Source organism: Rhineura floridana, chromosome 2 (genome assembly GCF_030035675.1).
Source record: "Rhineura floridana isolate rRhiFlo1 chromosome 2, rRhiFlo1.hap2, whole genome shotgun sequence".
Classification (NCBI taxonomy): Eukaryota; Metazoa; Chordata; class Lepidosauria; order Squamata; family Rhineuridae; genus Rhineura; species Rhineura floridana.
This window is the reverse complement of record NC_084481.1, coordinates 64,453,337-64,476,031: the sequence shown is the minus strand read 5'-3', so window position 1 is coordinate 64,476,031 and position 22,695 is coordinate 64,453,337. Positions and strand designations below refer to the sequence as shown.

The following is a 22,695-nucleotide window of genomic DNA, read 5'->3' as shown; positions in this document are numbered from 1 at the left end:
TTTGTTTAGGCAAGCCTACCCAGGCATGTAGAAGCTTTTATGTTTTTAAATCTGTTTTTAACTCATTGTTGGTTTTATTATTTTGAATGTTTTAGAATATTGTTATCATTATTAAGTTTATTTCTACCCTACCTTTTGGCCAAAGGCCCTCAAGGCGGCTTACAAAAAAATAGGCACAAGCATAAAAATACATCAATGAAGGCAATACAATTTACAAAAATTAAATAACAAATATCATTATTAAAAAACCCCAGCAATTACAACATTATTAAAAAACAACAATTACAACGTATACCCCTGCAGATGTTGCTGGACTGGATTGGATGTATGCATTGTCACCTTTTCCCACAAATGGAACCTAAGAAACGGTGAACAGTCACCTATGCCATGAATAACATCAGGAATAGATAGGACAGAGTCATTGAAGTTGTTAGGAGTTGCTGGCACATTTAGCTGGAATATCTGTCTTAAATTGTTTTTGCCAATAATTTTATTGTTTTAATTCCTTCTCTAAACCACTTTGAGGTTTTTTTTTACAACAAAGCAGTATATAAATATTGTAAATAAATAAATTTTGGAGTCACTGTGGCCCTTGGATCTCTTTCCACTTTTAGGAACAAAGAAATCTGTTTTATACTGACTCAGGCCATTTGGTACCATCTAGCTCAATACTGATGACATGTATCTCAAGGATTCCAGGCAACAGGTTTTTCCAGATATTGAATTTTGGACCTTTGCATGCAAAACATATGCCTTACCATTGAGCTACAGCCCTTCCCCTATGTAAATAAGTATCTTTTTAAATTGTTCTTTTCAATTCACTAATGAATGCACAGCATGGCAGATCCACACCATTCATTAAAGCACATTCAACACACATTTGAAGCACATGAATCCCACAACAGATTCATGGGAACTGCAACCATCCTGGCACTTCTTTTCCCCAGCAGAGGCGCAGCTGAGTAGGGCAGACTCTGTTGCTGTAGAGCTAGCTGAGGCTTGCCTGTGCTGCTGCATATATATATGGCACAGTGAATGACGGCATGAACACTTCAGCATCCTATGGCCCAGTCAGGAGAGAATAAGAAAACAGATCCAGCATTACAGCAGGAGTTTTCTAACTCCTCATCGAATCAACTTAGACTGATCGAATCGGTGTAGCTGGAAAGGGATTCTGACTTTGACCTGCCAAGCCTATTGAAGCACACCAGCAATACATGATTATCAGCTGCAGCAGCAGAAGCCCAGGGAGTAGCAGCTGAGTGAGCTCAAGGAGATGGAGATGGAACAGTCCTCCTCCTCGGGCCTGGTGTCAGCACTGCCTCTGGTGTGACCTGGAGTTTGTGATGCATCCGGTGTTGGTGATGATGGGCCGTGGCTCCTCACAGGACTCGGTGGACTTCAACATGGGCCACTCCAGCTTCATCTTGCACCGCCACCTGGAGCTCACCTTCTGCGCCCCGCACTTCTACCTATACTGCCTCAGCAAGAATGGAGTCCTTGTTGATGGCGCCTTCCAGTGCAGGGGTGGCCTGGGCCTCCAGCTGCCCCTGCATCCTTCTGTTTGCTATTTTTGGGATCCCCTGTGAAGCTTGTGAGACTTTGGGGTTGATGAGTGGAGACCTGGTTGAGAGTCAGGAGGTTGAGAGATGTTGAGTGGAGAAGTACAAGGCAATTGTTTTAATATTTATTTGTTAATTTGTATTATGTATGCTTGTGTATTGTGGTGTTATTGTGTATTTTTATATTTGCTGTTTTATCTTTTGTACACTGCTTAGAGATTTTTATATATATTAAGTGGTATAGAAATGGCTTAAATAAATAAATAAATAACTTGTTAAGGGTGATGAGAACTATAACTCTGAGGGGGAAATTACACTTCCCAAGATTCTTAGGGGGAAGACATTATCTTTAAATGCAAGTTGGATGTGCATTAAATGCATTGTGTAGATTACTTTATAAACTTTGCCTGCATGTAAATTGTTTTAATTAATTTTTAAAATGGATATGAGCAATAAAGTTTATTGGGTGACGATGGTTGCTCACCATCTCTCAGTCTAATTTGCCTTCCAGGGTGAAAACAACAGAAAGGGACAATGACTACCTCAAGGAAGAAGGGCACACTTAAAATGTAGAGGAAATAATAATGTACAACCATAGTGAGAAATTAGATACTTATCAGTATGAAGGAATATTTATATAAGCATAACTGTGAAAGAAGCTTATTATTTTGTAAAGATATTTATAGTGCAATCTTATGCATGTTTACTCAGAAGCAAGTCCCAATGTATTCAATGGAGTTTACTAAAAAAGGGAAGTGTGCACAGAACTGCAGCCCCAAGTATAAAGAACTTCAGTCACCCAACCTAAAATTCAGAATCATGCCACTTTAACCTCTTTTGCAACTTTTATACTTGTTTTTATGATTATTTGATTTTAAATGGATTTATTTTTTGTTATGAGCTGCCTTGGTTTCCAATCAGCAATCCTACCTCACAGGGATGTTGGAAATACTCAATGTGCACACACACTGGAGATGTAAAATACATATCACCCATATAAATAGTTTATTCTCAAAATGTGTTGGTCATTGAGGAACATTTTTTTTAAAAAAACCCTAAGTATTAGTTTCCTACACAATAAAAGTAGTGACACGTAAGTATGCCCTGCCTAATTGCTTTAAAAAGTAGGATTGGAAGGGGAGACAAAGATTTACAATACAAACACAATTCTTTACTATGTTCACTCAAAAGTCCCTTTAATTTACAGCACAATCCTAACCATGTTTACTCAAAAGTAAGTTCTGTTGAATTCAATGAGGTTTACTTCAGATATGTGGGATTAGCATTGCAGCTTTACTCCCAGAAAAGCAAGTATTGGATTAAAGCTTCATATTGGGAAGGTTTTCAAAACAGTGCCTTCTTCAGCAGCTCAGGAATATTTAAACTTGTTTGACTCCTTATAATTAGAAAAGCATAACTCATTGTAATGGCATTTCGATCTCCTGCACATGAGAGAGAAACTTTTGCTACTCTTGAAAGCTATAAACTTACTCAGTTTATGAGATTTTCAGATAAGCAGGAAAAAACAACCGTTTTCTAGACTTGCAATGGGTTCTAGCTATTGCCTGGAGGTCAACAAATCCCTTGTTGATCACAATCCTGACTTCACTTATTGGGTACATACCTGAAAGGGTGGGGTTAGAGGAGCCAGCTACAAGCTCATTTAACAGATGTTGTGGAAGAGGTGGCTGACATTTTAGTGTATATCTCTTGAACCAGACCACATAGAAACTTAATTTTTTAAAAAAAGAAAACTGAGATTCTGGAGATTGGTTCACCTGGAGATGCAGAGAGGACCCCAGAAATCCAGAGTCTTCAGGAGAAAACTATGGACCTGGCAACACTACTGTGTGCAGTATTTGCATCTAAGGAGGAGGTGCCACAGGGACTCCCCTTTGGCAAGAAATGATGTGTGGAATGTCTTTTCTCGCTGGGGATCTTGGGAAAAGATGGTCCTCCATGGAGCTTTTTTGCATGTTCTAATGCCAGATTGATATACTCAAAGCCCTGAGCACTTCCAAGGCAAATGGGAGGGCAATTGCCCATCTCTAAATTCAGTTGAAGGCTGCAATCCTAAATAGATTACTTGGGGGAAAAGTCTCATTGAGTATAACTTCTGAGTAAGTGTGATGGCACTATAAGTTATCTTGTAAACATGACTGTTATTACTTAGTCCTGAGATAATGTACTGATTGTGGAGCAAGCGAGACTAAATGCTCACGTAATTTAATCCAGGCAAGGGATTGTATGAATAAACCCTTCATATTGTCTACAGTATACTGAAATAATATTCATACACATGAAAATTCAAATAAGTAAGCAGCATTAGCAGAGGCATTTAGGACAAGGCACTGTGTTCAGTTGAAGAGAAGTATCCATAAAGCCAGGGTTTGCCCATGGGTTGTTAACATTTATTTATGTGTGTTTTAGCAGCCAGTGTACTTCCATTCTTCAGACACATTCCAGTCACCCTTGGAGATTATATTTCAGTGAACAATAATGACCGCTGCCTTCCAACATGATGTTTTAAAAATAATCGTCTAGGAGTAATATTTATTTTAATAACTGCTATTTTTCCTGCCTTAAACCTACATGACAATATACTTTATTGGCTAATTTTGTATTTACATGAAGTAATCCGTCAGAGAACTCTCATGGGTGGAAAGAGCAGTTTTCCTTGAATCAACTGCATCAGAAGGGAGGTGGGGGAGAGAAACGATTAGAACACTTTGCCTCACGTTTCCTCTCGGCACGTAGGTTCACCAAAAGTATTGGCCTCTTGGTGTCCAGGTCACATTCCTCAGCTAAAACCAATCGCAGAAGGGAAACATAACAAGAGGACACTATGTCAAAAAAGCCCTTGCAGTTCTCGTGGGAAATGTCCCTTCTTTGTGGAAAAAAATGGTTTGAAATAATTTTGTGGATCTCTCTAATCTAGCTTGCTGCAATATGCACTGTAAGCCTGTCTTCCACAGCCTGAGACCTGTTTCCTTTCTGCCAGTACCTTAGTATCTGCTTTGCCCAGGAGTCTGCTGATGAAGACTTCCTGTTTGTTTTGAGTCACTGTTGGAGTGATAAATATACTTTCTCCTCTGAGAGGAAAGAAACCAGCTGCCCTGAACTAGAGACAAAATATGTAGAAATTCCACCAAATAGCCCTCTTATCATGGAGTTTTTATGAAGGCATAAAAATAATCAATAAAAAAAGCTGTGACAAAGGAAACTATTTGTATATTAAAATGTCCCTGAACATGCACAGACATCAGTTTCTTTGCCTTTAATTCTATGGCTGTAATTTTAAATAATTCTGAGATGAATAAATACAGTTGACAAAAAGTCTACAAGCTCATGCCACAGTGTAATACTCGGCTGGATAAACAAACTATTTTAGTTGTGGTTTCTTGATCTGACCACAAGCTTTAAATCCCATTTCGGTTTTATTTGGTTTTGCATGAACCTCTAATGCTTCTGGATAAATGTATGTTTATGTTGTCAGCAGCATCCACTGTGGTGCTGGGTCATTTCTGTGTGTAATTCTTATTTCCGAGAGATAGTATAAGCCCAATAAGATTAGAATATTAGATAATTTTAATAAAAAGATCATTCTTTGGAAATGCTCATAGCTCACTTAGTAATTTTGAAAGAATGCAGCAGTGTCTTTTATGTTGTTGTCATTATCATTTCATCTCTTTTTATTACCTCTTTTCCTACAGACAGAGCTCAAAGCATAACCCTATACTCAATCCCAAGAGCAAGGGTCAGATGCATGTTTCCAACTCTTAAGAATTCAGTTTAGAATTCAAACTTTTATGCCTAGGAATTGATTCCATAAAGGAAGCCACAGACCTGAACTTACAAGATCTGAACAGGGTGGCTCATGACAGATGCTTTTGGAGGCCACTGATTCATAGGGTCGCCATAAGTCGTAATCGACTTGAAGGCACATAACAACAAATGCCCAGGAATATGGAATTCCACAACTCTTTTAAGCATACAACAAATTGGCCACCTAGAATCATAGAATCATAGAATAGTAGAGTTGGAAGGGGCCTACAAGGCCATCGAGTCCAACCCCCTGCTCAATGCAGGAATCCAAATCAAAGCATTCCCGACAGATGGCTGTCCAGCTGCCTCTTGAATGCCTCCAGTATCAGAGAGCCCACTACCTCTCTAGGTAATTGGTTCCATTGTCGTATGGCTCTAACAGTTAGGAAGCTTTTCCTGATGTCCAGTCGAAATCTGGCTTTCTGCAACTTGAGCCCATTATTCCGTGTCCTGCACTCTGGGACAATCAAGAAGAGATCTCGGCCCTCTTCTATGTGACAACCTTTCATGTACTTGAAGAGTGCTATCATATCTCCCCTCAGTCTTCTCTTCTCCAGGCTAAACATGCCCAGTTCTTTCAGTCTCTCCTCATAGGGCTTGGTTTCCAGTCCCCTGATCATCTTTGTTGCCCTCCTCTGAACCCGTTCCAGTTTGTCTGCATCCTTCTTGAAGTGAGGAGACCAGAACTGGACGCAGTATTCAAGATGAGGCCTAACCAGTGCTGAATAGAGAGGAACTAGTACTTCTTGTGATTTGGAAACTATACTTCTGTTAATGCAGCCTAATATAGCATTTGCCTTTTTTGCAGCCACATCACACTGTTGGCTCATATTCAGCTTGTGATCAATGACAATTCCAAGATCCTTCTCACATGTCGTATTGCTGAGCCAAGTATCCCCCATCTTATAACTGTGCATTTGGTTTCTTTTTCCTAAGTGTAGAACTTTGCATTTATCCCTGTTGAATTTCATTCTGTTGTTTTCAGCCCAATGCTCCAGCCTATCAAGGTCCCTTTGAATTTTCTTTCTGTCTTCCACTGTATTAGCTATGCCCCCCAATTTTGTATCATCTGCAAATTTGATAAGCATGCTTTGTACCTCCTCATCCAAGTCGTTAATAAAAATGTTGAAGAGCACTGGTCCCAGGACCGAGCCCTGTGGTACCCCACTCGTTACTTCCGCCCAGTTTGAGAAGGAACCATTGATAAGCACTCTTTGAGTACGATTCTGGAGTTAGTTGTGGATCCATCTAATAGTTGTTCCATCCAGCCCACATTTAGCTATCTTGCTAATCAGAATATCATGGGGCACTTTGTCAAAAGGTTTGCTGAAGTCGAGATATATTATGTCCACAGCATTCCCACAGTCTACAAGGGAGGTTACCCGATCAAAAAATGAGATGAGATTAGTTTGGCAGGATTTGTTCTTCATAAATCCATGTTGGCTCCTAGTAATCACTGCATTGCTTTCAAGGTGCTTACAGATTGACTGCTTTATAATCTGCTCCAGAGTTTTTCCAGGGATTGATGTTAGGCTGACTGGTCTGTAGTTCCCCAGTTCCTCCTTCTTGCCCTTTTTGAAGATACGGATAACATTAGCTCTCCTCCAGTCATCTGGTCCTCCATGATTTTGCAAAGATAATAGAGAGCAGTTCTGAGAGTTCTTCAGCCAGTTCCTTCAATACTCTAGGATGCAGTATATCGGGCCCTGCCGATCTGAACTCATTCAAAGTGATTAGGTATTCCTTGACCATTTGTCTGTCAATATCAAGCTCCAATCCTGACCCTTCTACTTCATGTTTCCCGGGAGGGTCATAGGCCCTTTTTTGGGAGAAGACTGAGACAAAGTAGGAATTGAGGACTTCTGCCTTTTCTTTGTTAGAAAATGGGGGGGGGATTCTTATTATTTCCTTCAGAACAGTGTGATGAACCTTTGGCCCGCCAGTTGTTGCTGAACAATAATTCTTATCATCCTTGGCCATTGGCCATGCTTGCTGGGGCTGATGGACTTGTAGTTCAACAACATCTGGGTGGCCAAAGTTCCCTACAACTGGTATAGAAACACATTAGGTGAAACTGGAAATTCTATCCAAACTCCAATGTAATGGCCACAGGTCTTCTATCTTCTAAGCTATAGTGGACCTTTGGGATCCCTGAAGGCACAGCATGAACAGTTGACTGGTGGTTGGTTCATGAGTCAAATTTATTATGAATCTACTGGATAATATCTTAGCAAACACTACCAGTGGGTTGTGTCTTAAGGCTACAATCCTGTGCATACTTATCTGGGAGTTTGTCCCAGTGAATACACTGGGATTTACTTCTGAGTAAACCTGGATAGGATTGCATTGTCAGTCTCTGAAGTTAAAGCAGAACTAGGCCTCACTTGAATTCTCAGTTATACTTCTGTATGTGGGCTAGTGCTGTGACATTTAGTAGATTAACCATTTAGATTAATCAATTTTAAAGGTGCCCTTGACTAATCAAATGGGATGGTTGTCTTTTAAAAACTTAATTATTTTGAAAGTTCTTGCAAATCCATGGGTGGCAGGTATCTTAGAAGACTTCCTTCTCTCATACACAGATGGAATGCCTTTTCTGAGATGGTGCCTGCTGTGGCATGAATGCTTAATCTAAATATGAAGAAAGAATGTTGGCTTTTTGCTCTTTAAAATTACTATTTTTAAATAATGTATTAATATGCAAATTAATGCAGATTTAATTTTCTGTTTAATTAAAGTTCACATGATTAATCAACTATAATTTCTTTAGCTGAGTGGCAGTCCTGGTATAGATGTTTGGATGTGGAAATTCAAAATAATTCTGAGACAGATTTTAGGTTTGTTTGCTTGTACTTGTCAGTTTTGGTGACATGAGCTTCAACTGCAAAAGGGAATAATTGTTTTGAAACTCAGATATCAAATTTCTGTGTTCTTAAACACTAATGGCTAATTGATTCAAATGGTCATTGGGTATGTAGCGGCTAAAAGAAAACTGCTTGAAATCAACCTGGTATACAAATGTTTTAATAACTGGTTATATATATATATAATGTTGTCCTCTTGCCAATGATGAGTTGAAGGCAGGTCTGGGCTGCGATGGATGGGATTAATCTTTTTGCATGCCATTGCAATACAAACCCTTCAATTGTTTCCTTGTGTTGGAAAATTCTATTAAAATACTGTATTTATAAATCACAAACCAAATCCTCATATTTGGTGCAATTCTACATACGCCTATTCAACTGAATTCAATGGGTCTTACTCTTAGGTATGTGTGAAAAGGATTGCAGCCATAGTTAGTATTGTACATTCAATTATTCATTTGGTTTTTTAAAATTGTATACTGCCAATATAGTTTCTCAAAACCATCAGGATGGCTCAGACACCATATCACATAATATCCAATATGACAAATTAATAAAATAAATTGAAATGGGGGGTATAATATAAGGGGTATGGTTTTGGAAGAGAAAAGAGCTGGACAAATGTTTGTCCATTTTATTTTCTAGGGTAAAAGTAGTACTTCCAGAGAACTAAAATGTTTCCTGAAAAAAACCTGTAAGTTCTTTCATGGCTGCTTCAGATTAGTGTTGCTGCCGCATCTTTGATACCATTTTCCCTCTTGCTGTTTCTTTTTGTCACATGATGTCATTGTGATGCAATGGAGCCAATCTGAATTGGTTAAGTGGTGACCAATTGAGGCAAATGAAACAAACTGACAGACGAAGGCAATACTTTCCACATCACATTGCCTCACTCAAAATGCATGAATATATTGTTTCCCTTTTGATGCAACCCAAGAATTATTAAACCAGAGTGCATTTCATGAAGGTTTGTTCATATTTGGCTACATGACTATGGTACTGAGGGCAAACAAAGCAAATTATTCCAAGGGCCATGCTTCTTTTATTGCATTGGCCTCACTCTGGATGGGTGATTGCTTTCATTCTTGTATGATGCAAGCCCCGCCGCCACCTTTTGCCCTATTTAGGTGTTTATCAGCTACATAGGATGCAAATTATGCAAAGAAGAGTGGAAGCTTGCTACCAAGTCCTGCCCACTGGGTGCATCATCTTAGTCTTGTTTGCAGCTGTCTAAGAGCTAGAGAGCAAATTTCTGAAGCACAGAGCCTTCTCTTGTGGAGTTCCAAATTGTATAGGGGAAGCCTTCACAAGAACAGGAGGCTCCCCATTTCAGAAATTCATTCTCCATTCTTATGGCGTGCTGTGAACAAGAATAAGGCGGTGCATCTGAGGAGGTGGGACTTGTCAGTGTGTCCCTGCTCTCCTTTACACAGTTTGTATAGTGTGTAGCTCATGAATGCCCACAAAGGCCATTAGATTTATATGGATCCTGCAAAATGATCAATCAGTCAGTTTTTCTAGAGTTATGTATTTTGTGACTGTTGAAACCTTTTTTTGCTGCACATGGTAGCCATTTTGTACTGCTACCCACATCACTTTTATGAGTACTAATGTCTCATCTTTTTAATAAAAAAAGCACTGAGTGTAGCCAACTTGCTTAAGCTAAGCAGATCCGGGTCTGGTCAGAGTGTGGATCAAAGACCACCTAGAAACCATATGTACGCTGTCTAGATTCCCATGATGGAAGAAAAGCAGAATATAAATGTATGGACTAACTAAATATCAGTACATGCAGGAATTCTAAGTACTTATCCCAATGGCTATAAGCAGCTCAGTGGTCATGTGAATGGGGTGCCTGTTCTATATGGGGTATAAACCTGAAATAGAAACTGAGGGCCCAAGATTATTCTGAAATGTTTCTTATCTTGATCCTAACAACAGTGATTACCAAGCTTAATCAGATTTGCTTCCAATGTCTGCAACTGGCCTGCCTTATATGTTCCTCAGTGCATTTATCTGGAAAGAAATTTTCCTTAAGTTAATGGAGCTTGGGCACATTCAAGAAGCATGTTTCTTTATTGGGTTTTCTAGTGCAACATCTGCAAATGCAGCAACTATTATGGAGGATGGTGGGCCCCAGCACATCTCTGCCACGCTGAATGAATCCTGATGTACATATATCATTTCTCCATATATGTCCACTAGAAATAGAAAGTTGTGTCAATTTTGGTTCTCTCAGTTTCTCAATCTTAAATTCAGTTCTCCACATTTCTGCAGCAATTTGTGGGCTTTTTAAAAAAAATCCTCATGAACATTTTCTAGCATTTTAGTGCAAATTTCTCCTAATAAGCATATTTTTGTAGGGAGTTTTGATTAATGTACACATTTTTGCAAGCCATTTCTCATCATATGATGCATTTTTGCATGTTATTTTCACTTATATATTCATTTTATGCACACTTTCCCCTAATATATGCATTTTTGTAAACATTGGTTTGTTGGCAAAGTGCAGCACAACATTCAAATAAGTGTTTCGTTTCTCATATTGGTTTGGAAAGTGTGAATTTGATAGATTCGGCTTGAAGTGTGAACGGAATTGAAATTTTCACCCATCCCTAATGTCTGTGGAGGTGAGTGAAAGATCTATAGAGAGTAAAAGACCATATAGATCTACACTGGGGATAATAATAAGTCTACAAAAGGGGTCAGAATATGAATTACCTAAAACCTCAGTATTTCTCATAACCAGCCGGACTGATTTTTCTCAGTCACATATTTTAGGTTCTCTCTTTTCTTTTGTAGAGAGGGTGGCTTGTGTGTGTCTGCACACATGTATGTATGCTGTTCTTTTCAAACTTTCCAGTCTAGGAAACTGTTGGCTCTAGCTAACAAACAAACTAGGCAGTGGGTCACCGGTTGCTGTGTTAGGCTTGCTCTGGTGGTCTGCGGTAGTTGGGGAGGGGCAGGTTGCTGACACAGCTAAAATCAGACAAAACATTCTGGCTTTGTACTTCTCAAATGCCTGTTTTAGAAAATTGCTCAAGTTGTTCTTCACGCCACCACCCACCTTCCCTTTCTGGTTCTGACATTGTGTAATAATAGATAATGTTGACATATGCTCCCTGCTGGTCAGAAACACTATACTTCTGTGAAAGGTAACATTTTCAAGAAATGACAAAATGTATTTTGCTTGGACAAGACATTATTTGACTAATCGTACAATGTGGGATATGGGGGTAAAAGGTTTACCCTTATAAGTTGTGGGAGAAAGTTTATTGCGACAGTAAAAGCAGCAGCCTTGGGTGTGTTTAGTTTTTGCCAGTTTGAGAGGTCCTGGCTTGGAATCAAAACTTTCGTGTCCTCAGGAATTTAAAAGAAACATTTGCAGCATGTATGAAGAACAGCTGTCTCTGCTCCGAGTGAGAACAACTTTTCAAAATGACTATTTGAACATTTTCTCAAAGAGGGATTACAGAACATAACGACTGGGTTTCCCCCCCTCTTCTCCCAGCTAGCTATTTTTATAGATTAGCATTACATTTTGGTAGCTTTCAAAAAGAGAGAGAGATAAATTTATATGCATTTCCCATTAGACAAATATATACCAAAATAAAAAAGAGGAAGAGGCAGTTAAATCTTGCTAAGCAAACATGGTCTGAAGCAGCAACCAAGCAAGCGAAGGGAAAGTCAGTAAACAGCAGCAAGTTTGCACAAGGGGTTGCCAGATCCTGATTTTGAAAGGGGTCCTGTGTTTCTAGGAGTTGAATAACAGAGAAAATTTCACCAGGTGCTGCTTCTTCCCTCACTGCCTTATCTCTCTCTCTTTCTCTGAATCTTGTGTTACCATTTGTAGATGTCTGCCTTGAAAGAAGGTGGTTTCCTAGACAGCTGATATTGGTTGCAGAGAAAAATACACTTTGCTCATGCTCAAAGTACTTTCCATTCTGATTTTATTTTACTTATTTCAGGCTGAATCCCAGCTTTCAAAATAGCAATGGGGCTGAAACATAATGATCCCTGCCATTAGTTTAAGCCAGGAATTCCATGCAGTATAGCAGAAAAAGGCCCAGAATAGATATTATACACGGCATGGGACCGCAATATCTGGTGGAATGCCTCTCCCAATACGAACTTACCCGTACACTGCGCTCAACATCTAAGGCCCTCCTCCGAGTACCATCCCATCGAGAAGCTCGGAGGGTAATGACTAGAACTAGGGCCTTTTCTGTGGTGGCCCCCGAACTGTGGAATAGTGTCCCTGATGAGGTGCGCCTGGCGCTGACGCTGCTATCTTTTTGGCGCCAGGTGAAAACTTTTTTATACTCCCAGGCATTTTAAACTGTATCTTATGTGTATTTTATAGTGTATTTTAACAGTATTGCATTATTGTTGTATTTTGGTGTAGTTTGGTTCCTTGCTTGTTTGTTTGTTTTTTTGATTCTGTTATATTTATTGTATTTATATATTGTGCTTGTTTTATTTCTGATGTACACCGCCCAGAGAGCCTTTTAGGCTTAGGGCGGTATATAAATTAAATTAATTAATTAAATAAATAAATAAATTATGAGGGAATCAAGCTGATGCCCACCTGTTTCTCTGGGCCAGGTTCCTCTAAAAGACAACACATGACATTACATCATCATGCATTGAGTTTTCTCTGCCCTGCAGCACTTCATTGGCTGCTGCTTTGGGGTGGAGAGAAATTCTAAGCAAAATGAAGTCAAATCATAATGATATTGCATCACACCACGCTGAGGAGATGAAGGCCAGCAGCAACCTTCCATCCCCCATGATATCTTGATGGGGCCTGAGCAATTGGAGCCATACGGACATACATGAAGTGACACAAGCAATGACCATGATAGTTTGTTAGGCATGCTCTGTGCTCTAAATAAATTATTAAAGGAAAACAGAGCAAATTAATTCATTTATCCTGGCAGGAAGCTAGTACTCAGGTTTCTGCCAACAGTATTCTGACTGGTATCTGTCTCTATGCTGTGTCGTAAGATGAAAAAAGGGCACCTTTAAAATGACGTCTGACACATTTAGATGGAAATGTGAATTTTTATTTGGGCCTGTTGTAGCTTAGAATGGCTTCCCTCTTGTGCAGTTTTTCATCTGACCCTTTCATGTTTTTGTAGGTTTCCACGTTCACTAGGCAGGCAGAGGACAAACATGGAAAAATGCATCTTTTCACCCATCTCATTCTAAAGCCTCATTACAACAGTGCTCTACCTGAACAACCAGGGCAGGTGTTTAGTTTTGTCAGAATGAGGCTCAGGGATCTGCATCAGCTTTTTTTTGGTTATTACCATAGACTGCTAGAAAAGTTGGCGGGAGATTGTGTGTATATTTTATGCCAGCATTGCTGTGACTCTTGCCTGAGGGAACGAACTTGGGTAAACTAAGTTTCCCCACAGCCCGTGCCCATTAAAAGGAAGGGGCATTTTTTTTAAAACAAAAAAGGCTGTGCCTCAGAATTTGGAGGAAGAAAGAGAGAAGAGCTAAGAGTGCTAGAGAAAGAGCAATGCCTTTAAATACATTGTTAATTTTCATGGGCTGGCTATTTTTACTGTCACTATACATAACACCATGGATTGTATGCTCAAGTTCAAGTTCGGATATTAAGAAAATTGCAGGAGAGTATCAGCAGTACAGTGGAAGTGTGGTCTTCAGTGTTAGGAAAAGGTTTCCTCTCCCGCCCTGAGTCTCCCATCTGCTACTGCACATAGTGAAGTAGGTGGGCGATTGCTTCACCTCATGACACTTCTCTCTTTTAAATGAATACCAATATTTTGTGCATAATTTCTGACCATCTGTCAGAAGTCTTAAGGGATGGCTTTGTTCAGACCTGATGTGAAGGGCCCACTGACCCCTGCCTCCGATGCATGCACCGGCCATGCTTCCCTCCACTCCCCACTGGCAGGCCATACTATTCGGCTGAGTGAAGCAGCCTCCTCTAGCAGATGATGTTCAGTCTCATGACAAGGCAGAAAATGTTTAATTGTTTACTTTTGTATTGTTGTACTTTTACTGCTAGGAGGGGAAACAGGCACTCAAGGGATTTTCTGCCCCAGGTGCCCAAATAACTTGACCAGCCTGGGGTACTATGCACCTTGACTTGCTGGGGTAGAGAGGTGGGAGTTGGGAGAACCAAGGCATCAAAATGTTTTGGGCTGCTACTGCCGTGAGCTGTGTGTTCAGTGAACCTGATAAGGGACTCTGTTGGAATGGGATTCCCTCTGACATGGAGCAACTCTATGTGAGTGTATCGGTATATGCAAGGAGTCCTTTCTCATGCTCTCATGCTCACCAAATGTGTGGCCATCATATGTGTGTGTGTGTGTGTGTTGCTGAGATGCTGATGCATTGCCAGCAGCCATGATCCTATTCCATCCTCAATTCCTTCATAGGTGATATGGTAAAACACTGGCAGGACTGGAAAAAAGGTCTCTCTACATGTGGTAAAGAATTGTACATCCTCCACTAGGGATGAAGGAATAAACTTAAGGCCTCATGTCAGCAATGCTGTGGGCCTGTATCACTTGGCATTTCATGGGGCTCAAGATTTGGCCTTGGGTTGTGCAAGACTTTGGGGGCAAGAGGAAGAAACAGGGTCAACATATCCCCTGTTGCCACCCAGTCCAGATGTCAGTGTGAGAAGAGCTACACTGATAGCATAAGGGGTCACCTGGATCATAATGTGGCAGATGACGTAGGCCTGGATTACAAAAATGTGGGGAAGCTCCCCAGTTGCCCTGTTGGCAGAGCAGTGGCAGCAGCTGATATCATAGCATTTGCTCAAGAACTGAACCTCTGTGGAATTAGGACTTGCTTTTCTTGCAAAATCAAGGTGCTCCTCCAAGAACTTTTTAAAAAAAACAATCCTCAGGGCCACCTGCTTCTGCTCTTTTATGTTTCCATCCTGCGTCTCCCCTAGTAATCTTTCAGTCCCTCCTGCCATGGTGCCTAACAAAATCTTTCAAAGGCTCAACATGAAATGAAACTTTCCATAGGGAGTATCTTGTCAAAACCTGGGGTCTGGTGCATTTGTCACCTTTTGGGGAACAAAAAAGAGAGGGCAGATAAGGCCTGGCATCTATGGCAGTGGGTGCTGCTGGGATCCTGGCATTTCCCTAAGAATGCTGTGTGCTGGCCCTGAGTGTGATTGTTGCCACATATGCACAGTCTTTCACATTCAGTAACAGAGCGTGTGGATTCAAATCTGCCAATCCAAGTGGGATGCCCTGATTTTTTTTAGCCTTAGTTGGATTCTGTGCTGAAGGGCAGCTTAATGCATCTGCCCTGCATTTAAGTGCACAGTGGGATCCCATGTGGGTTTATGTGCTGCTGTTCTGCATGTGCAATAAAAGTCCTACCTGCATATGGCAGGAGTAGCTGCATATAGTCTACTTGGTAGAGCAGGTCGTAAGGTGCCTTGAGACATGCTAGTTGTTTTTTTCAGGCAAAACAACAACAGCACCCTACCACTGTAAAGTACAAAGGGATAACACAGAACATTATAAAGTTTCTTGCTGAAGTGCATACTCCATTAAACCTGACTGCTTCACATTCATTCAATGGGACACATTGCATAAGGGCCAAATGGGGTAGAGCAGATTGTATAGAATATCTACTAATTGTGAATAAAGAATGTCCAGGCTCACTCTGACCAGTGGGAGCATCCTCTGACTGGTGTTCTGGGGACCCTCCAGTACAGTGTGGAAAGTGACCCTGGAGAGCTGCAGGAGAAGAGGGGAACTGGGAAAACACACCTCTCCCATTGGGTTCTCTTCACTTGATCACTACTCTGGAAAACAGGACAAGTATAACTAAACTTGCAAAAGAAGTAACTTTATACTTTGAAATGTGGGTTTATAATGGAAATGCTTTTTGTTTGATTTGCAGAAAGGCTTTTTTAAAATGGCTTACTCTTATGATCATATTTTTCCTCCCAAAATCAATTTCATACACACTAGGGCAACAGAGAAAGCCCTGACAAATGAATATATGGACATTTTTTGGACAAGGGTTGGTGGGGTTTTTTTGCATATATGGTTCATTATGAATCCTCTTTAGTGAGGCACCCTCTTCATGTTTCAATTTTTTTAAAAAAAAGTCTTTAAGAGTTTACTTTGAAGAAAGATTTTGAAAACTTGCCAAAACCATCTTTGTATTTTGAAAGTCCACATCAAGAAAGTACATAGTAGCTAAGGGTAGGAAAAAGGAAACTATTAGCATTGTGTTTTCTTAAAGATGAAAAAAGAAAAAAAATGCAGTCTGAAACCTCATAATTTACGAAATGTGTATTTGTTACATGAATTCATTTAAAAATAATTGTCAGTTGTAAATTCATGATAGCCTGCCTGAACAGTTTAAAAATCCTCTATATCAGCTGTATTCATATACTTTTTTGTGTGACTTATCAAGTTTCCATGTTGAAATATTTCTATCAAATAGCCGAGTTTGAAATAGTATGAGCTTTTATTGGGTCTGGAAAAATCAACAATTATTCAAGTCAGTTTGTTTTTAATGTAAGGACATCTATTACCATAGATTTGCATACAACACTAGTTCTTTAAAATCTCTTTTCTAGAGGCTCTGTTTCTGTTTCCTATATCATGCAAAGATGAGATAGCAACCCCCCTTCTCATATTTGTACTCATTACATAATGGGTAAGAATAATTCCCAATGAAATCAGTGAAGTCGTCTTAGTATGCACCGCCCAACAAAATGCTACTTTGTAAGTTTTCATGAATTGAGAATGTGGTTGCTACATTTGTTTAAAAACATGCTGAAATTATTTTAATGCAAAAAATGCTCAAGTGGGCATTCAGGTAATCAGTGGTGTATTCAGAAGGAAGGACCATGAAGCTATGCCAATGTACTGCTGAGGTAGAAAGTTGTTTTTACTTTAGTGCTGGCTACAGGACCTTTTGATACTGTGTAATTATATGAGATTGAGTCGTTAGCTGCTTTTTACTCTTGATAATGTAGGTTGTACTTATGCATATATTAATTGCAATACCATTAAGCTGTCCCATGTGTAGGGTAGTAAGTATGAGTGAATTGTCTGTTCACATTAACAAGTTCAATACATGTTCAGCTAAAAAGGAATCTATGCTGTATGCAATGTGAAATATTCAGTGGAATGTTATACACCATACATCATGAAGTATGGAACTGAGGCACTAGAAAGTTCACAGGGTCTTCAATGCTAATGTGAAATCCATGTGGTTCTAGGGACTGTCCTGTGGCAGGATCACAACAGATTGTTTTGTTTGGGCACAAAAGTGTGGATTTCCACAAAGAATACAGGAACAATGCTGATAGATCATATGTAATGGGTATAATAGTCATTTCCAAATTCTCTGCCTTCGAGAAACACCTTCCATATCATCCTGTCCACCAGATTCTATTAACCCAATATTGCAGAGCATTCTAGGGCATTTTGAAAGTTTACACTCGCTGGTATTCGAGGTTAAAAGCAAACAGAAGTCATTGTGTAGCTTTACATAGTCGTTGGAGGAAATGGCATAAGATCCTCTTCCTCTAGTTTAATTCCTCCCATTAAGCCTCAAATTATTCCTTATTCCTGATTTCTACCTATCAAGGAACCTATGTGTTTTGCCCATGGATAGAGATAGATTTGGGTAATAGCTTGATTTTATCTTTTGAAAATGGTGCATGGTACGTTTCTTCTTCCCAGCAGGTGTATGTGCAATCTGAAACCTGTAAAGCACCTTGTACAGACTCAGAGCTCATCTATACTTCCAGTAATTGGGAATGTAAGCCCCTTGTGTCTCCATTAATTCACTCTCACCCATGTAACGTTCCCTGCCAACCACTGCCCTCCAGTTTTTTCCTAACTAAATCTGGACTTTCCCTACCCAAAACTATTTGGAGTATTGGTGGGTAGGGAAATGCCAGATTTAGTTAAGAGAAAATGGGGAAGACAGCGGTTGGTGGGGGATGTTATATGGGTGAGAGTGAACTAATGGAGAAACAAGGGGCTTACATGACAGATTAAATGGAGGTATGGGTAAACCATAATTTGAATGTCTGCTACCAACAGAAGTTTGTGTTCAGGCAGAGCCGTGGAGTCACTCTCTCAAGACTGGTGTTGCTGCAGCTTACCTAAATGGGAATGGGGCAAGACAGGGTGGCAATGTGGTCAGGGTTGTTCGGGTGCATTGGCAAGGCCAATCCAGAGCACCTATCAGTGTACTGACATAGCCCTGACTTTGCTGTGACCCTTCCCTGCCCAGGTAAGCTGCAGCAACACTGCTGTTGAGAGGGAGGCTCTACCCTTCCTCATGGGCTGCTGCTGTCTGCTTCCTCCCACATTCCATCTTAACACTGTGACTAAATGCAGATTCTATCCATGACTACAACATCAGCCAGCTCCCCGCCACTGCTTTGTTTACCAACAAGCCTGATGAAGAGTTCTGAAGCTTACTCAATATTTTGTAACATTTTGGTTGGCCTAATAAAGGTATTGACCTATTGTGGATTTTGGAATATTTCTTATGGGCCAAGATAGCTAGCTTTGCTTTTTTTACATATGTAATATGAATTCAAATTTTGAATTCAACGTAAATTCTCTGTCAAAATTTGTCCAAACTGAAAAAATGCACAGCATTGGGATACTTGTCTCTGCCTGTACAGACTTGGGCTAGTGCAGACTGAGCTGCACCACAAGTGGAGCTACAGAAAGTACAAATCTCTCTTCTCTGCCCACTGTCATCAAACAGCCATTGAAATATGATTTACAAAATATTCTTTAATGCACACAGCGACAAAAGTGCCCACCCTTGTCCCTCCTTTCCTAAACCCATTTTCCAATAAAATCCTGCCACAGTGGAATGACTCATAGTAGACAACATTCCAGAAAGAAAAGGAATTATGCCATAGCTGGTATTGATATAATGGTGTTTTTCAGGATGCCTTAATAGACATGAGTGATGTTTTGGCAGGCAATTGCAATAACTCTAGATATCTGATTGCATTACTGACTACTTGCAAAGGGTGTCTCATGGGAAAGAGCATTACTTAAGGTACTTCATATTTTTAACTTGTAGCTATTTTATAACATAACATAATGATATTTTCTAAGAGACACATATTAGAATGGAAAATATACATAAAGTGAACTTGAACCACAGGCATTGTTTGATAGATAAGCGCAGGGAAATACTGATGACAATTATTTGGTTATGAACTGCTTAAAATAGCATGTAACATTTGATTTCAGCAAAATGGCAGCCATTGAACAGGGCAGACTATATTGTAATCATAGTTTTGGCTTAGGATAACGTTTGTTTTTAATATACTTCATTTTATTTTCAATGTTACATATACTAACTTCATTTAGTTCAGTTAGTTTTGGCCACAGTCCAGTCCTTTTTCATGATAAAGACCTTATTAGAAATCAATGGCAATCTTCCCATTCACTTTTATGGTTCTGGGTCACACACTGCATTTAGTGATATCTCCAAAAACGCTTTTAGCCATTTAAAACAAACTAGGAGAGATGGCAGGAAAGGAAGCCCAATGAGTACTGTTTCCATTTCCCAGGCTTGTTTACAAAGACTGAAACTGTGCCTCCACGTGTCTCTCATGGAAATGGGTTTGGACCCCTTGATAGATAGTTGGATGCCTACTTGTGATGAATGCCTGTGAATGATTTTTAAGCCTCTCAAGCATGGGAAAAAAAAACACTTTTTAATGAATTCTGATCCTTTGCCTTTTGCCTTTTTTTCTGTCATGACACAGCTGAAAGAGCTAGAGGTTTTAAGGAAGCACCATCAACTACCAGGTGTGGTGATAATGCTAAGATTTGGAGGCTTGTTAGTATGCAGTGATATTTCCCCCATGGCCTGAAAGATATTATTCCTGCTGTTGCTCACCATTAGTGCCTGGGGGGGGGCATGTTGTACAAAATTACTTGGCTGGGTATGACAGTAAGCCACTTCTGAGGTCTAGTGAATGTTTGCTGCACAGGCAGGGTAAAAGGAGGAGCTTGTTAAGATAACAGTATATCAAAATGTGTATCTCAATCATGGCATATTCACAGTTAATCTCAAAGGTTCTATGGAGTTTATGAAGGAAGTGTGCTTTTGTCACTGATTGTGATGGAACAGGCCCCATACAATTGCTTGCATGTGTGTGCAGGAATGTGAGAGTATGCAATGGATTTGTAATCCGGTATGGATCAAGTGAGGCACCAATTGTTTGAAGTGGTACTTCCACATGTGACCTTTATATAAATTGCAGCTGTAGTTTGTGCAACTGTGGTGGCTCTCTTTTGAGCTACTATGCTCACACGCAAATTAAGGCCCATGTGGGATTGGAGACAAGTGATTCATAAGTGTCTGGCTCCCCACAATCCCCCACCTTGCTATAATCCATCTGACAGTTCTGGACGCTCCTCCAGGTGATCACATAGCGGCTGCTGAGCATATGAACATAATTAAAATACTTGGTATATTTTACCCTCAGTCTCATCAATATGCTCTTATTTACATTAATCAGACTGGACCTTGATATTTTCTGACTCACTGAATGCACTTGCTGCCTCCTGGATATTGCCATGTATGTTTCTACAATCTGAAAACTTTGAGGGATAAGGCATCTTTGCCCTGGTTTTTATATCTCAAAGACTGGTCGCAAACCTCTTCAGGTAAATAAGGTCTTTCCTTTGATTTGGCACATTGATACACCTTTACACTTGGCTGGGCCCAAGGTGCATTTGTGAAAAGCCACATTGTTTTAGTTAACATAATAAGTGAACTCACTGTTCTACCTGCATGTCTGGGGGAATTGCCAAGAGACTCCCAACATTTCAATCAGAGGCATAGGTTATAAAGCTGTCAGTTTCCTTGTAGGTTAATTTGCCTTTCACTTGGACCTAACATTTGTTCATTTACAGAGAAATCAACCCAGGTCTTTAAGGGTATATATTTTATGCTGATTTCAGTGTGAAGATTTTCTTACCTACTTTTTCTTCCCTTTGTCTTTGAATGAGTGAAACTGAGGAATTAAATGGAAATTTAAAATGAGGACTTGCAATTTCATCATCACTATACAATACTAATAGCATGGATAACCTTACTACATCCATTTAGGTTGACCTTCCCTAATCATACACAATCTCAATGTTATATGATCAACAGAAATTTCAATCAACTACACTAAAATATCTTGTGGGTGATATCCATCATATGGGTGGTAGCCAATGTTAGTCATACACAAAGTAGACTCATTGAAAACAGCAGAGTTACATACATTGTCCATTGTGAGTATGACTTTGTCAAATATCACCCTATTTGGCTTGTGGATGTTTGAAGCCAAGCCCTAGACCTGCTGCCGTCCCTAACCACCCCCCTTTCTATTCTACCAGTATCCAGGAGGACAACAAGAAATGTGGTTTAAGGGTTGCAGAAGTGATGCAATTGTTCGCCTGACCTGTGGCCCATCTTTGACCACATCACCTGCCTTTCAACCCTTGGATCCTTGTCTGTCTGGGTCAGTACTGGACCTTCAGTTAGCCCTGGACCCTTCAGCCTCAGACTTGTCCCCTCTGTTAAGGTCTGACAAAGAGACCCTTGTCTCTTCATTTGAGAAGTAACAGCAGCTGAATAAAGAAGCTAAGCCTTCTTTGTGGTTGCTCCACAGCAATAGAGTACATTGCTAAGATGCACAGTGCATTTCACCACCAAGATCTTTTTAATGCAATGCTTACCTATTTTAGCAAACCTTTCAAGAGCTGCTGCTGAAGCTGCTGATGTTTTATTCTTATGATTTCTTGCTGGGGTTTATGCCTGTTTACTGTGCTGCTTTATTGTATCCCTCCATTTTTTGTGTGGTTTTGTTGATATTTTACAGTGTTGTTATATTTGATTCCACCAGAAGTTGCCTTTAATGTGCTGAGAGGGTGGGAGATATATTTACAAATAAAATAAATTAGGAATGTTCTGCTGCCTCGAAGCAGGTGTCTCTTTGTAAGAGAATGTTAAGATCCGGCATGTGAGACAATAGTCTATTCTAGCATGACCTTTCATCCACACTCTTTACGATTCTCTCACTGCAACCCAGCCACATACTTTCACAGAGAGAAGGGCAGGTCCTTCACCTCTCACTCTCATCTGGAGCTGGCCTTTTATTATTTTGCCTCCACAACTATAAACTATCTGTTGGATCCAGACTTAGTAACACTTAAAGAGTAGACTGACTGAACTCAGCGGAACTTGTCCAGATTTATCTTAACTCATTGATATTGTGTCTACTCTAAGTATGGCAGGAAGACTGGATCCAACTATATATACCTACAGACAGACATAACACACACAGCTTCACTCCTGCAACTGCAGTAAATAAATCTCTTCATAAATGAATATATGGGGCTTGTCAGGTCAAATGTTCTGAAATATAATTGGTCTGA

General features: G+C 39.9%; 1 long non-coding RNA gene across 1 annotated transcript in view; it reads left to right on the top strand.

The window, feature by feature from the left end:
* Positions 1–22,695, top strand: part of LOC133378161 (uncharacterized) — a 49,705-nt gene that overhangs the window by 15,179 nt on the left and 11,831 nt on the right. The window lies entirely within an intron of this gene.